Below are 6,370 nucleotides of genomic sequence, written 5' to 3'. Positions count from 1 at the left end.
CACTACAATCCCTTCTCCTCCATTCTCCTCTTGAGATCTTGGGCACGCACGCACACATGCCCAGCGTGAGTTTAAGCCACCGGGTCCAGGACTCGAACTGCGGTCGACTACATGGGAGTCCAGCAACATAGCCATTATGCTAACTGCTGGTCCCCCAATTTCTTATTTCTTTAAGTCTCATTTGTGGACTTGTATTTAGTTCATGGATGACTTGAGCTGAGAATCCTGGATCTTTGACTCTAAACCCAGTGCTCCCTGCTATATACTAGAGAGACTTTTTTTTTTTTCTTTTCTTAAAAATAGATTTTTGCTATAGGGTGCTCACCAGAGAGCTAGAAAGTGAGAAATCACCCCCTCCCCACAACTCCTGGAGGGAGCATGTGCCATGCCACAATCTTTTCTCCTCTTGGGATTTTGGGCATGCACACACATGTGACCCCATGTGAGTTTTAAGCCACTGGGTTCAGGACTCAAACCACAGTCGACTATGTGGGAGTCCAGTGACATAACCGTTACACCGTCTACTGGTCCCAGAAAGCAAACCATCAGGTCCAGGACTTGCACTGAGGTTAGCTATGTGGGAGTTCAGCACCTCAACCACCACGCCATCTGCTGGCCCCAGAGAGAGACTTGTTTCATGCCTCAGCACATGTTGTGGGAATTGGCTAACTCCATTAACAGTGACCATGGAACGGGAAACAGGAAATGCTAGAGGGATGAGCTGCAACAGAGACCTTATTTTGTCTGGTCAATTAGAAAATGGACTGAGGCTTCCGAATCTATTCCATGTGGGCAGTTGCTATTAGACTTAATTTGAAAAGTCATTGGCATTGACTTCGAATTTGTAGAACTCTTCTCAGTCAGTTAACTCAAAGTCCTTAACCTTGTATTAAGTACTTATTGCTTTGGTTAGGCAGGTTAAACCTTATGACCTTTTCTTAGTAGGTAAATGGGATCAAGAGATTGGAAAGATATTTGTGCAGTTTAATAGCTATTTTCTCTTTACTCCCCCCATCCTTGTCCTTGTTAAACCTCACTTAGGAGTGCCTACGAATTTATCTACTTCTTTACAATTTATTTATTTTTATTTATCTATTTATTTATTTTTCATTGGCAGAGGATGAGTGTGCTCATGAGAGAGAAAGAGAAAGCAACCCCTATGGTATGTAGCCATGCAACCATCACTTTCCTCTATTTTTCCATCCTGTCAGGACTGGGGCATGTACGCACCATGCCTATTGTGTTTTTCAAATTGCCAGAGTTGGGATTCAAACTGTGACCAGCCATGAGGGATCTGGCACCCAATGCTCAGGGCTTAACAATTGCACTATGGGGTCAGAGTAACTTCTTTATAACTTATTTTATGTAAGCTTACTCTTTCTGAAAGTTCACATTCTGTATGTGTGTCATGTCATTTTTATTGCTAAGGCATTTGTAAAGCCAACTCCTTGAATTGAGTATCTCTCCTGGAAATATGCATGCTGTGCCACTCTGTGTACTGAGTATGGATTTAGGAGAATTTGTGGAAATCTAATAACCTTGCACTACTTACTAAGCATCTTTCTCCCATAGCACTGAAAATACCAAGTACACAGAAGAAATGTTGCAAATGGGAGGTGACAGCTGTTACTGCTCCCAGTTAAGACACAGCAAAGTAGAGGTACTTACCAAGTTGATCAAAGTTGAACTATCTAGAAAGGAACCTCAGTTCTATTGCCTGCTAGCTGAGAATGTTATAGGCCATTTTCCTGTCTCTCTACTATGTCTATAAAATGGGGATAATAATATTTACCTTGTACAGTTATAATGTTTTCTAGTGAGGATTTGGCCTGATTTATTCTTTGGTTATTTTTCTTCTCCCTTTTATCGTCATCACCAATACTACCACCACCATGGCCCAGCATCACTGCCACTGCCGTTACTACTACCATAGCCATGACCATCACCGCCACTCTCACCACCACCTCTAACATCAGTACCATCACTACGAGCACCACCTCAAACCATCCCCACCACCATCATCACCCAGTGTGTAGTGGGAGCACACAGACATATATAGTTGCTTAACTTATGGGTAAATGCCATTGGGGCCTACAGACCTCAGTCTGGAACACTAGGAAAGCGTATCAGCGACTGAACATGGGTTTTGGCTTATAGTAAGGACTGGGTTTGCTCATACATTGCTTTGATGAGAGAGCAGCCCCAGAGACAAAGCAGTGTGGGGAAGGGGAAGGAGACAGTCTGCTTGTACAGTTTATCCTAAAGGGCCAGGAATGAGACCAAAGGTATGTTTATATATTTTATATGGAGTAGAGGAGGAAGGCTTGTCGTCCAAGTCTTTGTGCCCACTGGAAGGGTAAACTTCGTGTAACTCCTGTCTGAAAATGGAGGGAGCAGCAGGCAGGAAGCCTACAATTTTGCTTTATCTACATCATCCAAAAGTTTGCATCCCATGATGCCCTGGGATAACGTCAGTCTAGAAAGAATCTGGCTGGGTGGCTGGGAGCCGAGAGTGGACTCCTGCCTGCCAAGTGAGGATCTTACCAGTTCGAGCAGATGACAGCAAGCTCACTGACTTCCTCAGAGAGTAGGGACCAGAGAGTTTGCACAGGCTGGTTCCGTCCCCATCGTCTGTCTCCACAGGCCTCCGCAACATGGAGACTAAGCACTTAGAATATGTAGTCAAGCCAGATGCTCCCTCCCGTCCCTAAAGAGAACTGGCCCAGTTCGGGGCATCTAGTGAAAAGGGGAGGTACCTTTTGGATAGTTTTAATCCTGAGGCAGAGTCTAAGGAAGATGATGAAACCTTCATTTTTAGAAAAATTTTAATATGGGAATAGCTATTTGGACATACAGCCTATATGTGAGACAGCCTTGATTGAGCACCTATTGTTTCTTGGAGACTTTACAGTGATTATCTTATTTCATCTCCCATTGTCCATGACCGTCATGGGTATTGTTACTCTCCATTAACAAGTGAGAAAAATGGAAGCCTGGAGAACTTGGGACTGTCCCAAGAGCATATAGTTTGACTTAAACCTGGGCCCCTGAGCCCAGTTGCAGGGCTGTGTGTTCACATGAGACCTAGGAAAATGTTACTTATGAGGACAGAAAGGAGAACAGAAACTTTTACCACTTTTCTAGCTTTCCTCTTTTGTTCAGAGATACCACATTCATTTGTTCATTCTTTCAATAATTTTTTTTATGTTTTTGCCATAGGATGTATCACAAGAGAGACAGAGGGAATGTGAGAAATCCTCTTCTCCTTTCAGGATTTTGGGCATTCCCACACACGCGTCTGGCATAACTTTTAAATTTCATGTGTGATTCTTCATTTGCGTTGATGTAAAAGACTTACGTAGCATGCAGGATGCACGCACAGGTTTTCCCTGAGCTACGGCAGTGATGTAAGAAGTCACTGGTGATGGCCTTCAGCTTCTTCAGTTCAGGCACTCGGAGAAGGCGCAGAGAAGGCTTGTGTAAGATGGAGACAACTATTTTAGGATCTAGGCAAGAGTGTTTCTTTCTTTCTTTTTCCTTTTTTAAAACATTGCCAGAGGGCATGTATGCTTTCCAGAGAGAGAAGGAGAGAGAGTGAAGGAAAGAGAAAGAAAGAGAGAAAGAGGAAGCGTCCCCCAGTGGGGCATAGTCACTCTGTAATCCTTTTCCCTCCATTTCTCCTTCCTGTCCGGATTTTGGGCAAATGCATCCAGCATGCTTTTTCAAGGCACTGGGGCGGAGATCTGAACCACAGTTGGCCATGTGTAATCCAGCTCCCTGTGCACAGAACTTCTCTGCTGAGCTCCAGACCTAGCCCTGGGAAGAGCATCTGTGACAGATGAGCGGACAGGCACCAAAGACGAGGGAGCAAGGGCACTACCTGCTCGGGGCTGGGCAGAAGGGTGGCCTGGCAAGTGGAAACAGCGACAGTGGGAACATTTCAGGAAACAGGATCCATAACTTGACAAGAACCAGACTGACATGAACCAAGGTTTTGTAGTCATGGTTAAAAGTTTGTTTTATTCTAAGCGCGGTTGTAAGGCACTGAAGATTTCAACCATTGGAGTGAAATGGTCTCATCTAATCACTGAGGTTACCCCAGCTGATAGCTGGAGAATAGACTGTAGGGAATGACAGGAACATGAATTAGAAGGTTATCACAACAATCCATGTCCATAAACTAGGGTAGTTTCAATGGAAGTAGAAGAAAATAGAGTTGAGATGTTCTTCGTATCAAATACAAGATAAAAAGGAAAGAGAAATTCCAGAGGAATCCTAGTTTTGGCCCAAGTAACAGGCTAGATGGGAGTGATGTTTGCCAAGATGAAGCATTTCAAGTATAGAAGTGGTATATAAGGTCTGGCATGAAATTCTCTCTCTCTCTCTCCCAGTGTGTGTGTGTGTGTGTGTGTGTGTGTGTGTGTGTGTGTGTGTGTGTGAAATTTCAAAAGCCCATTGGTTTCAAATGGGCATTTGAGTCAATTTTGTGCTTTAAAAAGTAGGGCTGAGGATAATGATTTCCAAGTTACCAGGATACAAAAACATTTTAAATCGTGGAAGTTCACGAAGCTTGTCCAAACATTGAGGACTGAAGGTGGAAGTCTGGGGCAGTCCTGCTTTTAGGGGTCAGGAGAGGAGAGGTACAGGTGGCCGGAAAGGAGCCACGAGCTAACAAGCTAAATGAGCAGACCAGTACCTGAGCAGTGTGTGGTATCATGGGAGCCCAGAGAGGAAAGTCTCCTCTTATGCTGCTGGGAAGAGGGGACTACAATGGGAAGATGAAATGAAGGTTGGCCATTTGGCGAGATGGAGTAGTTGATGACCTTGATAACAGCCGTTTTGTTGGAATAGATGGAGTTGAAAGCTCAATTGTAGTGGGTTGGGAAGGGAATGGGAGGGGGGGATGAGAAAGGGGCGAGATGGAGAATATAGACAACGCTTTTCTCAATTCAGTCCTAATTACACTTAGTCCCATACCACAAAAGCTTGATATTGACAAGACTTTGAAAGGCCATTTGCTGTTCCTAAAATAACCATGGCAAATGGAGGGAAAGCCAATTTTGTGGTCCTGCTTTGTAACTCAGTCCGTTTTTAAACAGCTTTCATTATCAGGAAATTATTCCTTCTATTGACCCGAGGTATGTATACTCTTCTTAATTGTGTGGAGATGGGGACGTCCTAAGTCTCGTTAATTTCCCACTCCTTAGCTGTACTCTCTCACAGCCCCCTGCACTGTTCTCCATGGGTCCACTCCTCGGATCCATGACCCATACCTCTGTGTTTGCTGTGAGGAGGTTTCTAGAGAGGGAGTGCTTATTTGTATGTTGGAGACTTTCATTAACACGTGGGGTCTCAGAGGCGAGAAGCTGCTTATCATCACGTACATATGCTACGCACATGGGAGGGTCTCACTAAAATTTTTTTTAAAGTTTATTTTTTGCATGAGTGTAAGAGGCAGAAAGAAAAGTGTGTATGTGTGTGGGGGGGAGATACCTTCAACAGGGTCCTGACCCTACACTCTGTCCCCAGCTTTCAGCCAGCCCCCAGTCACGGGCAGGTGTATACCTGGCCTACTCAGGAAGGTCTCCAGACTTTATCTGGAAAACTTGTCATGTGGGATTGCAGAGCGTTGTGTTTTACCACTGTACCACCTCTGGCCCCAAGTGCTTGCTTGTTTTCTTTTATTCTTGTAATTCCCCTCTAATGTGTATCCATTTGTTTGTTTGCTTCTTTAGATGGGGACGTCCTAAGTCTCGTTAATTTCCCACTCCTTAGCTGTACTCTCTCACAGCCCCCTGCACTGTTCTCCATGGGTCCACTCCTCGGATCCATGACCCATACCTCTGTGTTTGCTGTGAGGAGGTTTCTAGAGAGGGAGTGCTTATTTGTATGTTGGAGACTTTCATTAACACGTGGGGTCTCAGAGGCGAGAAGCTGCTTATCATCACGTACATATGCTACGCACATGGGAGGGTCTCACTAAAATTTTTTTTAAAGTTTATTTTTTGCATGAGTGTAAGAGGCAGAAAGAAAAGTGTGTATGTGTGTGGGGGGGAGATACCTTCAACAGGGTCCTGACCCTACACTCTGTCCCCAGCTTTCAGCCAGCCCCCAGTCACGGGCAGGTGTATACCTGGCCTACTCAGGAAGGTCTCCAGACTTTATCTGGAAAACTTGTCATGTGGGATTGCAGAGCGTTGTGTTTTACCACTGTACCACCTCTGGCCCCAAGTGCTTGCTTGTTTTCTTTTATTCTTGTAATTCCCCTCTAATGTGTATCCATTTGTTTGTTTGCTTCTTTCTTTTTCTTTTTTCTTTTTTTTTAAAAATCCTGAAACTGGCAAAGAATTATGTATAAATACAAAATAGA

Source organism: Tupaia chinensis, unplaced genomic scaffold, assembly GCF_000334495.1.
Source record: "Tupaia chinensis unplaced genomic scaffold, TupChi_1.0 Scaffold000274_1, whole genome shotgun sequence".
Taxonomy (NCBI): Eukaryota; Metazoa; Chordata; class Mammalia; order Scandentia; family Tupaiidae; genus Tupaia; species Tupaia belangeri.
The sequence above is the reverse complement of the archived record's forward strand: the minus strand, read 5'-3'. Positions refer to the sequence as shown.